General features: G+C 44.1%; 2 pseudogenes; both read right to left on the bottom strand.

Annotated features, from left to right (window-relative positions):
• Positions 1-1,100: 1,100 nt before the first annotated feature.
• On the bottom strand, positions 1,101-3,225 carry LOC123403054 (annotated as a pseudogene).
• A 5,884-nt stretch (positions 3,226-9,109) lies between these two features.
• Positions 9,110-10,267, bottom strand: LOC123404924 (annotated as a pseudogene).
• Positions 10,268-17,401: the final 7,134 nt, after the last annotated feature.

The raw sequence follows: 17,401 nt of genomic DNA, 5'->3' as shown, positions 1-17,401 counted from the left end.
AGGGGTGGATTGGGCGCCGGAGTCCCAGTCACCGCCAGAAACGGCGTGAGAAACGGCGTGCGCGCCAGAAGATGCGACCGACAAAAAAAAGGTGATTCCGTAATCTGGTCGAAGGAAACCCTCATTCTTTCTTGGGAAGCACTACAAATCAGACTACTGATGCTGGCTTCCCAACAGACGAGTCCTGCATCGTTGGATGAAAGCATCATGGAGCGTCTGATTACATATGTGGGTCTACAAAGATGATGCACTAATTAATATTTCTTTCCATTAGTAACTCCTATAAAATCGCATCAGAAGCATTAATTAACCGTCCTTTTACTGCTTCGTCAGTGTTTTTTTTGCGGATTACTTTCTCCGTGCTTCAAAATCTGTAGTATGTGAAACCGGGTGTATCTGATGCATTCATGTTCTATTAGTGGAAGCATATCAAGTCATTTTTCTTCTATTGGCCAGCAAATTAGCTTCCATATTAACTGTATATTACTTCTATATATGGTGAGATTTTTGACCAACATGAAAAATAATTTTGCATCGTCAAATCTCAATGCAGACGCCTTTCTTCCAACATTACAAATGCATGCTTCCATCAAACATAATTTTTTTCATTGTTATAGACTCTTTCAAAAAATAATAATTGGAACTTGTCCTCTAAATAATTTGGTATCTGCATCCGAATAAAAAGGAATTTGCTTCCACAAATTTTTGAATTTGCTTCTAAAGAAATCAGTATTTGCATCCATAGAATTCGTTGGCTAGAACATCTTTTCTACCATTGTTACAGACTCTTACAAACAAATTAAATTGGAACTTGTACTCGAAAAAATCTAGTATCTACAAGAATTGCTTCCATAAAAATATAGATTTGTTTCCACTAAAAAGAAAAAAAATTGGGTCTTGGGATGGATGAACGGGCGAGTGATTAACAGGATGTGATTATGCGGCACACACGGATGGTTAGTAAGGAGACGCTGCAATTTTAAACAGCCAAAGAAATAAGAAGTACCGAACGTGGGATTATAGACTAAAATTGACGGTAGTCCATTAGTCTGACGCGGTGCTTCTGATCAGACTATAGATTAGAAGTATTTCCTTTCTTTTATTAGTAGGTAGGTATAGATATAGATTATCACACAGTAGGAAAACATCTGAAAATTTAATTATATAGTAGATAAATAGAGCTTGGTGTAGGCAGCCTCCAACTCCTTCTTCTTGTCATTAATCTCGGCGGTGTCAAGCTCCTTGTTTTGGAGCCACTTTGTAGCCCCATCAGCAGACTCCTGGAGTTTCTTGATAGTTGTGTTGCGCATAGTGTAGATGTAGCTCTCAATGTCGTTCCGTGCTTGTGCCTTTTTCTTGAGCTCCTCATCCACGGCCTTGTACTCCTCGGCCTCCCGCACCATTCTCTCGATGTCCTCCATGCTGAATCGCCCCACGTCGTTGGTGATGGTGACCTTGTTCTTCTGACCAGACTCCTTTTCTTCGGCCGACACGTTCAAGATCCCGTCTTGGTCCATGTGAAAGAGCACATCGACCGTGGTGACCCCCTTAGGCGCCAATGCTATGCCAGAAAGCTTGAACTTTCCACGCAGGCAGTTGTCCTTTACCATGGCCCTCTCACCCTCGTACACGTCCAAGTTCATGGAGGTCTGGTTGTCCTTGATCGTGACGAAGTTCTTCTTCCTCGTTGTGGGGATAGGGGTGTTCCTAGGGATCACCACGCTCATGACTCCTCCATTGACCCCTATGCCCTGTGAGAGCGGCACGACAGGAGATGCAAGAGGATGTCATGCTTCTTGTCGCCCGTGAGGATGGCGGCCTGGACGGCAGCTCCGTGTGCAATGGCCTCGTCACCATTGATGTCCGTGCAGGGCTCCTTTCCACCAAAGAAGTCCCTGAGGAGTTGCCGTACACGGAGGATACGTGTGGAGCCCCCGACGAGCACAATCTCGTCCACTTTGGTCTTGTCCATCTTGGCATCCACCAAGCACCTCTCGACGGGCTCCATGCATTTGCTGAACAAGCCCACATTCATCTGCTCGAACCGGGCACGGGTGATGGTGGAGTAGAAGTCGATGCCCTCGAAGAGGGCGTCCACTTCGACGACGGTGTGGGTCTGGGAGGAGAGCATCCTCTTGGCCCTCTCGCACGAGTTCCGAAGGCGTCGGAGTGCCTTCTTGTCGCAGCTGATATCCCTCTCGCATGAGTTCTTTTTCTTGAACTCACTGATGAAATGGTCCACCATATGGTTGGTCCAATCCTCACCTCCTAGGTGAGTATCACCGGTGGTAGCCTTGACCTCCAGCACACCTTTCTTGATAACCACGAGCGAGACATCCAGCGTTCCACCGCCCAAGTCGTAGATGAGCACAACCCTCTCCGGCTTCTGGGCCTCTGTGTCACTCCACTTCTGTTCCATGCTATACGCGATGGCCGCCGCCGTGGGTTCGTTGATGATGCGCATGACATTGAGGCCGGCGATGGCGCCGGCATCCTTGGTGGCCTGCCGCTGGGAGCCGTTGAAGTAGGCTGGGACGGTCACCACAGCGTCTGTGATGGCCGTTCCAAGGTAGGCCTCGGCTGTCTCCTTCATCTTGAGGAGCACCATGGCCGAGATCTCCTCCGGCGAGAACTCCTTCTTTATGCCACGGAAACTCACGGTGATCTTGGGCTTGTCGTCATCTCCCCCGGTCATTTCAAAAGGCCAATGCTTGGCATCGCTCTGCACGGTCGGGTCGGTGAAATTCCGGCCGATGAGCCTCTTCACATCTACAGTACAATATACATGGAGTATGCATCTTGTTAGTAACTGCTACTCTAGTCTGGTCTATGAAACTATGTAAAGTGATTAGCACTTGAGTAGCTTGCGCTCATCCATGCTTTAACAAATACAAGAGCACGTAGCTTTAACATATATATCATCAAATTGACGGAACTCGCCACCTAGCCATAAGTACTTACCAAAGACGGTGTTGGATGAGTTTCTTACGCCCTGATTATGCGCCCCCTCGCCGATGAGCCTCTCGGTGTCCGTGAAGGCGACACAGGACGGCGTGGTGCGGTTTCCCTGGTCGTTGGCCACAATCTCCACACGACCATGCTGCCATACTCCGACGCACGAGTAGGTCGTGCCGAGATCGATGCCGATCGCGCACCCGTTTCCTTTCGCCTCCCCTTCCATTGCTAGTAAAATGAGCGACTGTAGGTAGCGAGTGAGCGAAGTAATAGTATGTTGTACTTGGAGACACATGGGTTGGTTATATAGGTGGAGGTTGGGGTTTCGGGATCCAAAGGGCAGGCTTCCGACAAGAGTTACAATCCCTCCTTTTCAAAATATTTGAAGTTCTAGGTTGTCCTAAGTCAAACATTTTCAACTTTTATCAACTACAGATTCAATTCAGGACTCAGGTCAAACCTATTCTTCATAATAAATACAAAGGTTTAACTTTATTTTTTTGAAAAAGTATGGCACATGCACTGAAGAAATATTGATCTGCACAATATTTTCGCTCCATAACAAATCGTTACTATAGGGGAAATGGAACGTGCTTTTAATTTGAAACCCTCATATATTTCACTGAAACCACTGGACTTGGCTCATAATTAGAGCCTAGCAATGGGATAATCATGATTCATGAACGTTGGTGTTGCGGTTGGTGTTGAATTCTCCGCGTGCCTTGGTTATCTGTGCTAGACGTTCAATGTTTTTGATATGAATGTAATTGAAAACACTTAGATACAGGTCTTGTAGAAAATTGTAGGTGTAAATTCACTAGATTCCAACTGTCGTCTGCGCATCTCCAAGAGGCCATGATTTAGATGTGCAATTAAAATTCTCACAAGTCCTTGTCAGTGCGGTCTGTCAATCAGTATGGATAATAAAAAGCAAATGAGATGCTTCGAAGGGTGCTTCCCAAGGTTGGTGTAAAGAGATAGCAATGTCCTGGCCAATGAGCTGGTTGAAGCTAATAGAAGATTTGGAGAGTTTAATTCTTCTTGGTTCAGTTCTGTCATACCTTCAGGACAGCCTTAGCGCTGAATGTAACCAAGAAACTGTTTAATATGAAAGTTGTTTTTTTCATAAAAAAAATATCGAAGCCTATTGTGCTCTCACCGTGTGGCCTACCCGACACTCAACATAACATTGAGACAATCAGTGTCGTTCTAATAAATGAATCGACTCGCAAGTTGAAGGTTGATGTTGAAATTCCTACCATGCCTTTGTCATCCGTGCTAGACATTGAATATTTACTGTATGAATGTCCCTGAAAAATATATATACAAGTCTTGGAAGAAATTGTACGCGCTAATTTAGTTGACTCCTACTTTCATCTGCACATAACATGGTACACCCTGAGAGAGACTCAGGGTCGGAGAGGGCTATTGATTTAGATGTATACTTCAAATCCAAACAAGTCCTTGTCTGTATCATTTTGGATGAATTGCCTGGCAACTTGAAGGTTGGCGTTGAATGTTTGAAACATGTCTTAAGTCAATAATAAAGTTATTATGACTCAATTTTCTACGTTCATGACGAAATTTATGTTCTATGCTTTCTCAACACTAAATGTTATATTAGACATTGACTCGGTGGAACACGATAGAGAAGTCTTGGTTTGGTTGGGAGGTAGCTTACGTTAGAGTAAGTTAGATCTAAATAAGATGCTTAAACTAACATATTTAATAAACAAGTACTCGGAAGAAGAATTATAGACAAAACCAAACGCCCCAGTGGTATCAATCATTTTACAGAATATGATCGCGGGCCCCGAAATCAGTGAATTGTTAGGGTATTAATCAAATACGTTACTTAGAGGGTGCTTGGATAGGTTTTAGTCCCATGACTAAAAGTAGTGAGATTAAAACTTGCTAGCCTCACCCATGCTTGGATCCAAATACTAAAGAGACTAAAATCAAGTTAATGAGCATTTATTATCCTGCAAACCCTCCGATCCAAAACTCGTCTGAGGAGCTACATGAGGAAAGAGAGGACTAATGCACATTTTAGTAGGGGTACCCCTGACTAAAAGATTTTAGCCTCAAGACTAGTTTTAGCCTCTCTTTAGTCAGGGGTGTTTGAAACCTTAGCATCTTAAAGAGACTAGTTTTAGTCAGACTAGTTTTAGTCACTTGGATCCAAGCACCCTCTTACTAGAGTCAGATGTTGTGTATGCCTTGGGTGAGTTGGCTTGGCTTCTAGTTCTTCTTTTAAGAGCATGGTTAGTATAGCCAGTTGTTGGCTATAAGGCATTGTCATGTCATCAATAGTCCATCTTATAGCTGACATGTATAATAGTTGGTTAGAAGAGTGTACTATTTTTAATTATATGGTTCATATTTTATTTTTATAAATGCCTAGAAGCACGTGCTAGAACTGACTCTTAACTAAGAGCCCGCTTACCTTTTGTCTTCTCTTCTCTTTCTTCCAATTAAGCAAAGATATACTATTTTATTTCTTATAGCCAGCTGACTCAACTTTATTATACTTGCTCTAAATGTACATAACCTTTCGTGCTGCCTGATGTTGTGCAAAATTAAATGCCTTTCTTGTCTGTGCTAGACGGTCAATGTTTCTGATATATATGAACCAAACTCAAAACAAAAACATATACACATCACATGGTTCACACAAAGACTAACTCACGAAGACGCCATGATTTGGATGTGCGATTAAAATTTTCAAAAGTCCATGTCTGTCCCGTCTGTCAATCAGTATGGATATTAAAAGGCAAATTAGATGCTTTGATGGGTGCTTCTTATGAGCTGGTTGCAGCTGATAGAAATCTTGGAGTAAATTTTTCTTGGTTCAGTTTGTTGCTTCCTATTGTGCTCTCATTGTGTGGCCTTGAGTCAACACTCCACATGCCATTGAGATCATTTTTTTTAGAAAAGGAAGATGACCCCCGGCCTCCAGATGCGGTCATTTTATTGATTATTTTTGAGGACCTTACAAAGCAGTACAACAATATGTCTGAATCCGCCATCTTGGCAACATCTGTCGCTACTCTTATTCATATGATGAAGGGGTGCAAGCTGGACCAAATACCCAGACCTCTCACCTAAGCCTAACATCTAAAGTCGGAGACCCTGACCGAGCCACATACCGGGTCCAGGGCACAAACCAATCTGACGCACTCACATGTGTCGTCGCGGCCATCTTCCACTGGTCCATCTTCAGATCAGATGATTGAGGTACCAGCCTTGGCAGGTGCCTCCGCGATCGACGCCATCATGACGACAAACGACGACCTTTATCTACGCGAGTCCATCTCCAAGCAACGGACGGCATGCCATTGAGACCATGAGTGTCGTTCTAAATGAATACACTCGCAAGTTGAAGGTTGATGTTGAATTCCTGGCATGCCTGCGTCATCCGTGCTAGGCATTCAATGTTTCCCGTGAGAATGTCCTTGAAAAAAATATATATACAAGTCTTGGACGAAATTGTACGCGCAAATTCAGTCGACTCCAACTTTCAGCTGCACATAACACGGTACACACTAAGGGAGACTAGGGATTGGAGAGGGCCGTGATTTAGGTGCATACTTAAAGTCCGAACAAGTCGTAGTCTGTCCGGCCTGCCTTGTTGCCAACAATTATGGATATTAAAAAGCAAATGAATTGGCTGTAGCTTATCTATATTATTAATAAAAGATCGAACATAAATTTTTCTAAACGTACCCCATAAATGTACATGGACCCATTACCACCGCATGATTAGACCCACTAAACTCAATCCAACCGCTAACCTTGATCTAACCCGTTCTTTGTGTGCACTTAGCAATTTACATTGACTGACCATACTTCACCGCTGAGAAAAATATGGAAGTTCACGTCCTACCTACGACCACGCAAGGGAAAAAAACTGATTGCAATCAGATCCTAACCAATCTACCCGTGCACACCACGCACCACCGTGCCTGTTGATGGACGCGAGTAGCCGCCGCACGGACGAGTTGCCGTCGATCCTCCTCTGGCACACGCGAGAGAAGGAAGCCGCCCCCGCCGTCCCTCCTCTAATCGACACGAGCACGGGCGCCGCCGCCGCCCGCATCGCTCGCTCGCCCGCCCCCGCACCGTCCGCAGCCGCCCGCCCCCGCACCCCTCTCCCTCCCCGTCGGGTCTCCTCTCCCTCCCCGTCGGCCACCCTCTCCGCCTCTCCACCACCGCCGCGCCCCGCAGCACGCCGGACGTCCTCTCCCTCCCCTCCGACCCTCCTCTCCCTCCCCGATGGCCCTCCCCCCGGACCTCCGACCTCGCCGCCTCCCCTCCTCCGACTGTTGAGCCTGTAAACCTACAAAATCCGTGATCCGGATAAGCCCCAATTCCAAACCCGCCCTGCCCTTGCCCGGCCGCGCCTCCCCTCGCGGAATCTCATCCCCGCGTCCCTTGCGCGCAAGCAATCCCGGCGCCCCCCCCCCGGCGGGGGCGCGTAGCGGCGGGTTTTTGGGATTCGACGCCGAATCGGCGCCCGTCTGTTCGTGGCGTCGGATGTAGTTGGCGATTTGCTCTGTTCTGCTTCCCTTGGCGGCTTAGGGTGGGCTGCTGGTTAGGGTTTGCAAGCTGATGTCAGGCGTTGAAAGGGTCCGGGACCTGTTCCCGTCCTGGTTGGTTCAAGATTATATTTTTGGGCTCAGCAAAGCGAACAAACCCATCGGTTCTTGGCATTTGCTTAGTTTTCCTCTCGATCTATTACCAGCTTCTTGTAATGGCTTATATACATGCTTAAAATATGCATCTTCTGGGTAATTTATTCTATGGGGCTTCATGAGTATGCTACTCTTCCGGTGAAGTGGAGCAATAATGGTGTATTTTTGTTGCCTCTCTGTAGCCTTCGCAGCATTCTCAGGAGGAGAAGCGGTAGGTGTTGTCTGAAACTTTGCTTTAGAACCTCTCCCTCTCTCTTTTCATAACCCTTACCAGAACATATGGCTTATTGTTCTATAAACTATGGAGTCGAGACTGTGTGTATCTTCAATTCTGAGCCATCGCGTAGATGATACCAGTGTGTTGGACCGTCGACTGGTGTTCAATGCCCAGTATTTGCTTCGTGTCAACATGGAGAATGCTGATGTCCAGGTCTGTAAACAGAGGAAAAGGCATATCTATTCCCAGCTCTTTGCCAGTGAGTTCAGTATGCACCGACAACAGGATCACCCGGTACTACTACCACCACCAAGCATAGTTTCATTTGCATGCTACTATCATTTTATTTATATATGCATGTTCACTATCACTGAACATGCTTTCATTTGCAGGCGTGCCAGTGTAGTTTTGTTTAGGTTTTAAAATGATTAACAATCTAATGCTTGTTTATCGCATCCAGTTTGCTTCATACAGAGTACTTGCTAATAGAAATCAAGATATTGGTCACCTCCCCATGTTCAGCAGTAGAAGTCTGATATTGATGCTCAATGGCAATCATGATTCTGGAATCAATTTTTACTACCAAATTACTCTGCCCCCTTGTCATATCAGTACCCAACTCCTTGCACATCATGATGACACTCTTTTGCATGTTTTAAGGCTGTTTTTTTTCTTTTCTTTTCTTTTTTTCTTATAGAGATAGTGGTGTCATTAGCTTCACCCCCTACACTCGAGCGCTGGGAAGCAGCAGGAAGTCGGGCATCCACGGTCCTCGGGTCCCCGCACAACGCCATCGCGCCCGCGTTGCTTGCTCTGCTGCCAGCAGCCTGTGGCATGCCATCGAGGCCCAGGTGAGTTCCACCACCCCTGCAACCTTCTCTTTCGATGTTTAGTTGCAAATACTGAACCTGTCCATGGACAGCTACCTGCAACAACTCCTTTTTTGTTCATCTTCAGTTGTACATCTTATCTCTATCCTTGCTTTCTTTTTTTTTTATGTATACTACGTACAATCCCTATGCTGTTTTCTTCTACCATTCTTTGCTGCATAATCTTTTTTAGTAAATGCCCCAATGTTGGTTATGAAGCATGTATAGTATAGAATGGGGAAATGGATACTCAGGGCATGGATGAGGAGTCTAAGCGGCAGTTTTGCATCCCGTGCAGGATTACAGAACACCGGAGGATTGGTAGCTACGGCCCCGTGAACCAGGTGATCGATTTCCGCTATATCTTGTAAAAATCAGGCACAACCCATCATGTCTGTACAAATTCCATTTGTTTAATCCAGTTTTAAGCAGATGAGTTGTTATGCCTCTGTACTGTTTGGCATCCATCCCCAAAATATTTTGTAAATGACTATTGTATTGACCATGTTAGTGAGGGTAATCACCAACAGCTGGATGAAGATTGGCCTTCATGTTACTGCCAGCTGCCTTCCCTGCATTAGCTGGAATCGCAGCTGTGGACATTGACATGGAACCAAGAGAGAGCATAGCAGACGAACCAGATACAACATTCTGCTGTTGCTGTTGCCGCGTCTTGTCAGTCGAGCGCTTTTGGTAGAGGACAACACCAACTCTAGCATTTACATGCTGAGGCGGACCTTGTGGTGGTGCGAACGCATTGGAGATGAAGAAGTGGCCTTGCGAGAATGGTTGATGTTGCTTCAATGAGGGTCCATGCGACTGCTGCTTACCGCCAGAGTGAGCCATGTTTGGCTGCTGACCAAGGATAGATGGCATAGGCATACTGCTGTAGTGATTTGTGGAGGCTGACTTGGATCCAGAAGTCGAAGGAGAGTTCTTGGCTGCATGTTGTTGAGGCGATGACAATTGGACAACTGGTTGGCCACCCTTCGCACTTCCAGATGCAGGTGGGCTACCACCAGTACTTTTGGAGACTGAATTAGATGGCGAACCAGAAGCAACAGGAGCATTTGAAGATCGAGATAGGTCCCCTTCTCCTCCAGTAGAAAGATTAGTAAGGGAGTGCCCAATCTTCGACGAACTCATGCTTTGTGACTGATGATTTGGGATGGGGAGAGCCTGCAGAGCTTTTGCTTGTTGTTGCTGGAGACCACTGTTCTTCATCATAATCAAATTAAAGGTGAGGATGCAGCAGGGATAGAGGCAACTGAAGATGGAGTTGACAGTCTCATCGACGATGCCTTCAATTGAGGTGATTGACCAGGAGCTCCGCCTTGAGAAGTGCTTGACGGATACATTAAATTCTTAAAGTTCGTTGCATTCAAACGGTCAGAGTATCCACTTGCATTGCTCGATGCAGCAGACCATGAGTGAGCCAAGGGATTGTTGCATGGCAGCATCCCCCTTGTATAGGTACACGCTCCCTTGTTGCCTTTCCCAGTTCCACTCACCACCATGCTTCTATTCTGCATGTTCCTTTTGTCATAGGATGCATGTCACATCATTAGTACACCCTTCGTTCCTAAATATTTGTATTTTTAGAGCTTCAACTATGGACTACATACGGAGCAAAATGAGTGAACTTAAACTCTAAATTATGTCTATATACTTTAGAAAGACAAATATTTAGGAATGGAAGGAGTATTAAGTATGAGGTAGGGGTTTTAGGCCTTTAGGTATATCTCAAGGTCCCATTGAGTGTTATGGATTGTAGTACCAGCACAGGAGATGGAGTGGATTCTGAAATTGCATATTTCAATTAGTTTTTGGTCGTTCACCTTGAGTAGTAATTCGGTTTATTGTCCCAGTTGTTATTTCATATAGGCTACCTTGCCATGTTGTATATATAAGATACTTCATATGGGAGATCAAGCTTGTAAAAGGAAAAATTCTTGACTTGGCAAGGATAATGTTAATCATGATATATAATTTCCCTGCTTCAAAATGCTCCTTGAGGTGTAGTTAACAGTCCTCTCAATATTGATTGTTTTTCTTTACAGAATTTGACCATTTGTTCAAGCTTTCCTTCATGATGGATCGACCTTAAAGTGATAACGACTACTCTTTTCGACATCTAACACTTGGTATGTGGTGCTCAATCCTGCTATTTCTTTAGTCCATTCAGTTTTATGAGTTTTCACATTAGACATTTTAATCATTTCAGTTGGTTTCTAACTAGAGATTCACATAAATAACTTTGTTCTAGTTTCATAAAAGAAATCTGGCACACACACCTAGAAATCTGAAATTCATAGTTACCCTAATTGAATGCACGGACGAGCAATTCTGTAACATGAATTATCAAGTCAATTGTTGTTTGCAAGTATACACATTGTAATTTAGTTACTACATAACTGGTTATGGGCAAGCCCAGTTAGCGAAGAATTGATTTGGTTTTTAAATATATGGTTCATAATTGAGTTTTTTTTGCCAAAAGTTCAGAATTGAGTTATTTTTCCGAAATACCTGAGTACTCCCTCTGCAAACTATTATAAGAGTGTTTAGATTACTAAAGTAGTGTTCTAAATGCTCTTATATTAATTTACGGAGTAAGTAGTAACTAATGTCTACTGAAATATTGCGGCCAAAAGTATGTGCAATTCTTTACCTTGGCCCGCCCAAAAGAATGCGTATTATTTATTTGGGCTTTCTTCTTTCTTCTTTGTGAGACAGTTTGGAGTTAGGAATTTTTTTCTATAATCTGAATTTTAAAGAAATGTTGACTTAGCTGGTGAAATCCTTGGACTGAAATCCACTGATTCTTTGGAGGATTCCCATGATCATATCCTCGGACTTTAGGAGATGAGTTTAATTTGCATACAAGTGCTGCTTCGAGATTATATCTTTGTATCCACCATCAGTGGCTGGATCACACAATTCGTTTTATTTATCAATTATAATTTTCCTATCCGTTAGCAGGACTCCAATCGTGTTCATGTTTCAAAATAGTTCCCTCGGAGCATGCTTATAATCTTTGTGCAGACCAGCGAATCAACAAGACTTTTTAGTTTTGTGTTAAGAGAAATGAAATAAAGATGATAAAATTTTTCTGAAGGTTTCTTAGTTTAAGGAAACAACAAAAATTATCTATGGTCAGCATAAACACACTTTCATATTATGCCTTTTTTTTGAATTGGCAATTTCGTAACATGAATTATCAAGTCAATTGTTGTTTGCAAGTTTACACATTGTAATTTAGATACTACATAACTGGTTATGGGCAAGCCTAGTTAGCGAAGAATTGATTTGCTTTTCAAAATATATGGTTCAGAATTGAGTTTTTTTGCCAAAAGTTCAGAATTGAGTTTTTTTTCCGAAATACCTAAGTACTCCCTCTGCAAACTATTATAAGAGTGTTTAGAGTACTAAAGTAATATTTTAAATGCTCTTATATTAATTTACAGAGTAAGTAGTAACTAATGTCTACTGAAATATTGCGGCCAAAAGTATGTGCAATTCTTTACCTTGGCCCGCCCAAAAGAATGCGTATTATTTATTCGGGCTTTCTTCTTTCTTCTTTGTGAGACAGTTTGGAGTTAGGAATTTTTTTCTATAATCTGAAATTTATAGAAATGTTGACTTAGCTGGTGAAATCCTTGGACTGAAATCCACTGATTCTTTGGAGGATTCCCATGATTATATCCTCGGACTTTAGGAGATGAGTTTAATTGCATACAAGTGCTGCTTCGGGATTATATCTTTGTATCCACCATCAGTGGCTGGACCACACAATTCCTTTTATTTATCAATTATAATTTTCCTAACCGTTAGCAGGACTCCAATCGTGTTCATGTTTCAAAATAGTTGCCTGGGAGCATGCTTATAATATTTGTGCAAACCAACAAATCAACAAGATTTTTAGTTTTGTCTTTTGTGTTAAGAGAAATGTAATAAAGAAGCCAAAAATTTTCTGAAGGTTTCTTAGTTGAAGGAAACAACAAAAATTATCTATGGTCAGCATGAACACACTGTCATACCATGCCTTTTTTTTGAAATGCACTTTCATACTATGCCTTAGTAGCATGGAGTATGCACGCTCTCTTTTTTAATGTTTTCTTAAACTAATTAGTACTCCCATATTTTTTCCAATTTTTGGATTTACATGTTTTTATCAGGTCAAACAGGATGATATCTCTGGTTCTCATGACATTTGGGATGCTTGAAACTGTTGGGGAACATCGCATGGGAAACAAAATTTTCCTACGTGCACGAAGACCTATCATGGTGATGTCCATCTACGAGAGGGGATGAGTGATCTACGTACCCTTGTAGATCGTACAGCAGAAGCGTTAGTGAACGCGGTTGATGTAGTGGAACGTCCTCACGTCCCTCAATCCGCCCCGCGAACAATCCCGCGATCAGTCCCACGATCTAGTACCGAACGGACGACACCTCCGCGTTCAGCACACGTACAGCTCGACGATGATCTCGGCCTTCTTGATCCAGCAAGAGAGACGGAGAGGTAGAAGAGTTCTCCGGCAGCGTGACGGCGCTCCGGAGGTTGGTGATGATCTTGTCTCAGCAGGGCTCCGCCCGAGCTCCGCAGAAACGCGATCTAGAGGAAAAACCGTGGAGGTACGTGGTCGGGCTGCCGTGGAAAAGTCGTCTCAAATCAGCCCTAAAACCTCCGTATATATAGGTGGGAGGGAGGGGACCTTGCCTTGGGGCTCAAGGAGCCCCAAGGGGGTCGGACGAGTCCAAGGGGGGAGGACTCCCCCCCCAAACCGAGTTGGACTTGGTTTGGTGGGAGGGAGTCCCCCTTCCTTCCCACCTCCTCCTTTTTTTTCTTTTCTCTTGATTTTCTCTTCTTGGCGCATAGAGCCCTTTTGGGCTGTCCCACCAGCCCACTAAGGGCTGGTGTGCCACCCTCAAGGCCTATGGGCTTCCCCGGGGTGGGTTGCCCCCCCCCCCCCCCGGTGAACTCCCGGAACCCATTCGTCATTCCCGGTACATTCCCGGTAACTCTGAAAACCTTCCGGTAATCAAATGAGGTCATCCTATATATCAATCTTCGTTTCCGGACTATTCCGGAAACCCTCGTGACGTCCGTGATCTCATCCGGGACTCCGAACAACATTCGGTAACCAACCATATAACTCAAATACGCATAAAACAACGTCGAACCTTAAGTGTGCAGACCCTGCGGGTTCGAGAACTATGTAGACATGACCCGAGAGACTCCTCGGTCAATATCCAATAGCGGGACCTGGATGCCCATATTGGATCCTACATATTCTACGAAGATCTTATCGTTTGAACCTTAGTGCCAAGGATTAAAATAATCCCGTATGTCATTCCCTTTGTCCTTCGGTATGTTACTTGCCCGAGATTCGATCGTCAGTATCCGCATACCTATTTCAATCTCGTTTACCGGCAAGTCTCTTTACTCGTTCCGTAATACAAGATCCCGCAACTTACACTAAGTCACATTGCTTGCAAGGCTTGTGTGTGATGTTGTATTACCGAGTGGGCCCCGAGATACCTCTCCGTTCACACGGAGTGACAAATCCCAGTCTTGATCCATTCTAACTCAACTAACACCTTCGGAGATACCTGTAGAGCATCTTTATAGTCACCCAGTTACGTTGCGACGTTTGATACACACAAAGCATTCCTCCGGTGTCAGTGAGTTATATGATCTCATGGTCATAGGAATAAATACTTGACACGCAGAAAACAGTAGCAACAAAATGACACGATCAACATGCTACGTCTATTAGTTTGGGTCTAGTCCATCACGTGATTCTCCTAATGACGTGATCCAGTTATCAAGCAACAACACCTTGTTCATAATCAGAAGACACTGACTATCTTTGATCAACTGGCTAGCCAACTAGAGGCTTGCTAGGGACGGTGTTTTGTCTATGTATCCACACACGTAAATGAATCTTCATTCAATACAATTATAGCATGGATAATAAACAATTATCTTGATACAGGAATTATAATAATAACTATATTTATTATTGCCTCTAGGGCATAATTCCAATAGTCTCCCACTTGCACTAGAGTCAATAATCTAGCCCTCACATCACCATGTGAATTACATTGTAATAAATCTAACACCCATACAGTTCTGGTGTTGATCATGTTTTGGCTGTGGAAGAGGTTTAGTCAGCGGGTCCGCTACATTCAGATCCGTGTGCACTTTGCATATATTCACGTCCTCTCCCTCGACGTAGTCGCGGATGAGGTTGAAGCGTCCTTTGATGTGTCTGGTCTTCTTGTGAAACCGTGGTTCCTTTGCTAAGGCAATGGCACTAGTGTTGTCACAGAACAAGGTTATTGGATTCAGTGCGCTTGGCACCACTCCAAGATCCGTCATGAACTGCTTCATCCAGACACCCTCCTTAGCCGCCTCCGAGGCAGCCATGTACTCCGCTTCACATCTAGAATCTGCTACGACGCTTTGCTTGGAACTGCACCAGCTTACTACACCCCCATTAAGAATAAATACGTATCCGGTTTGTGACTTAGAGTCGTCCGGATTTGTGTCAAAGCTTGCATCGACGTAACCTTTTACGGCGAGCTCTTCGTCACCTCCATACACGAGAAACATCTCCTTAGTCCTTTTCAGGTACTTCAGGATATTCTTGACCGCTGTCCAGTGATCCACTCCTGGATTACTCTGGAACCTACCTGCCATAGTTATGGCCAGGCTAACATCCGGTCTAGTGCACAGCATCGCATACATGATAGAACCTATGGCTGAAGCATAGGGGACGGAGCGCATATGCTCTCTATCTTCAGCAGTTGCTGGGCACTGAGTCTTACTCAATCTCGTACCTTGTAGAACTGGCAAGAACCCTTTCTTGGACTGTTCCATTTTGAACCTCTTCAAAACTTTATCAAGGTATGTGCTTTGTGAAAGTCCTATCAGGCGTTTTGATCTATCCCTATAGATCTTAAGGCTTAGAATGTAAGCAGCTTCTCCTAGGTCCTTCATAGAGAAACTTTTATTCAAGTAATCCTTTATGCTCTCTAAAAACTCTACGTTGTTTCCAATCAGTAATATGTCATCCACATATAATATTAGAAACGCCACAGAGCTCCCACTCACTTTCTTGTAAATACAAGATTCTCCAACCACTTGTATAAACCCAAATGCTTTGATCACCTCATCAAAGCGTTTGCTCCAACTCCGAGATGCTTGCACCAGTCCATAAATGGATCGCTGGAGCTTGCACACCTTGTTAGCATTCTTAGGATCCACAAAACCTTCGGGTTGTATCATATACAATTCTTCCTTAAGGAAACCGTTAAGGAACGCCGTTTTGACATCCATCTGCCAGATTTCATAATTGAAAAATGCAGCTATTGCTAACATGATTCTGACGGACTTAAGCATCGCTACGGGTGAGAAAGTCTCATCGTAGTCAACTCCTTGAACTTGTGAAAAACCCTTTGCCACAAGTCGAGCTTTATAAACGGTCACATTACCGTCAGCGTCCGTCTTCCTCTTAAAAATCCATTTGTTCTGAATGGCCTTGCGGCCCTCAGGCAGTACCTCCAAAGTCCATACTTTGTTCTCATACATGGATCCTATCTCGGACTTCATGGCTTCCAGCCATTTGTTGGAATCTGGGCCCACCATTGCTTCTTCATAATTCGCAGGTTCATTGTTGTCTAACAACATGATTGATAAGACGGGATTACCGTACCACTCTGGAGCAGCACGTGGTCTCGTCGACCTGCGTGGTTCGACAGAAACTTGAACTGGAGTTTCATGATCATCATCATTAACTTCCTCCTCAACCGGCGTCGCAATGACAGAGGTTTCCCCTTGCCCTGCGCCACCATCCAGAGGGATGAGAGGTTCGACAACCTCGTCAAGTTCTATCTTCCTCCCACTCAATTCTCTCAAGAGAAACTCCTCCTCGAGAAAAGCTCCGTTTTTAGCAACAAACACTTTTCCCTCGTATTTGAGATAGAAGGTGTACCCAACTGTCTCTTTTGGGTAACCCATGAAGACGCACTTTTCCGCTTTCGGTTCCAGCTTTTTAGGCTGAAGCTTTTTGACATAAGCATCACATCCCCAAACTTTAAGAAACGCCAACTTTGGCCTTTTGCCATACCACAGTTCGTATGGTGTCGTCTCAACGGATTTTGATGGTGCCCTATTTAAAGTGAATGCAGCTGTTTCTAATGCATAGCCCCAAAATGATAACGGCAAATCAGTAAGAGACATCATAGATCGCACCATCTCTAATAGAGTACGATTACGACGTTCGGACACACCATTACGCTGTGGTGTTCCAGGCGGTGTTAACTGTGAAACAATTCCACATTGTCTTAAGTGATCACCAAATTCGAAACTCAGATATTCACCCCCACGATCAGACCGCAGGAACTTGATCTTCTTGTTATGATGATTTTCCACTTCACTCTGAAATTGCTTGAACTTTTCAAATGTTTCAGACTTGTGCTTCATCAAGTAGACATAACCATATCTACTTAAATCGTCAGTGAAGGTGAGAAAATAACGATATCCGCCGCGTGCCTCCACGCTCATCGGACCACACACATCGGTATGTATGATTTCCAACAAGTCACTTGCACGCTCCATTGTTCCGGAGAACGGAGTCTTAGTCATCTTGCCCATGAGG

This window comes from Hordeum vulgare, chromosome 6H, assembly GCF_904849725.1.
Source record: "Hordeum vulgare subsp. vulgare chromosome 6H, MorexV3_pseudomolecules_assembly, whole genome shotgun sequence".
NCBI classification, from domain to species: Eukaryota; Viridiplantae; Streptophyta; class Magnoliopsida; order Poales; family Poaceae; genus Hordeum; species Hordeum vulgare.
Note: the sequence above shows the minus strand (reverse complement) of the source record. Positions and strands in the feature narration are given on the sequence as shown.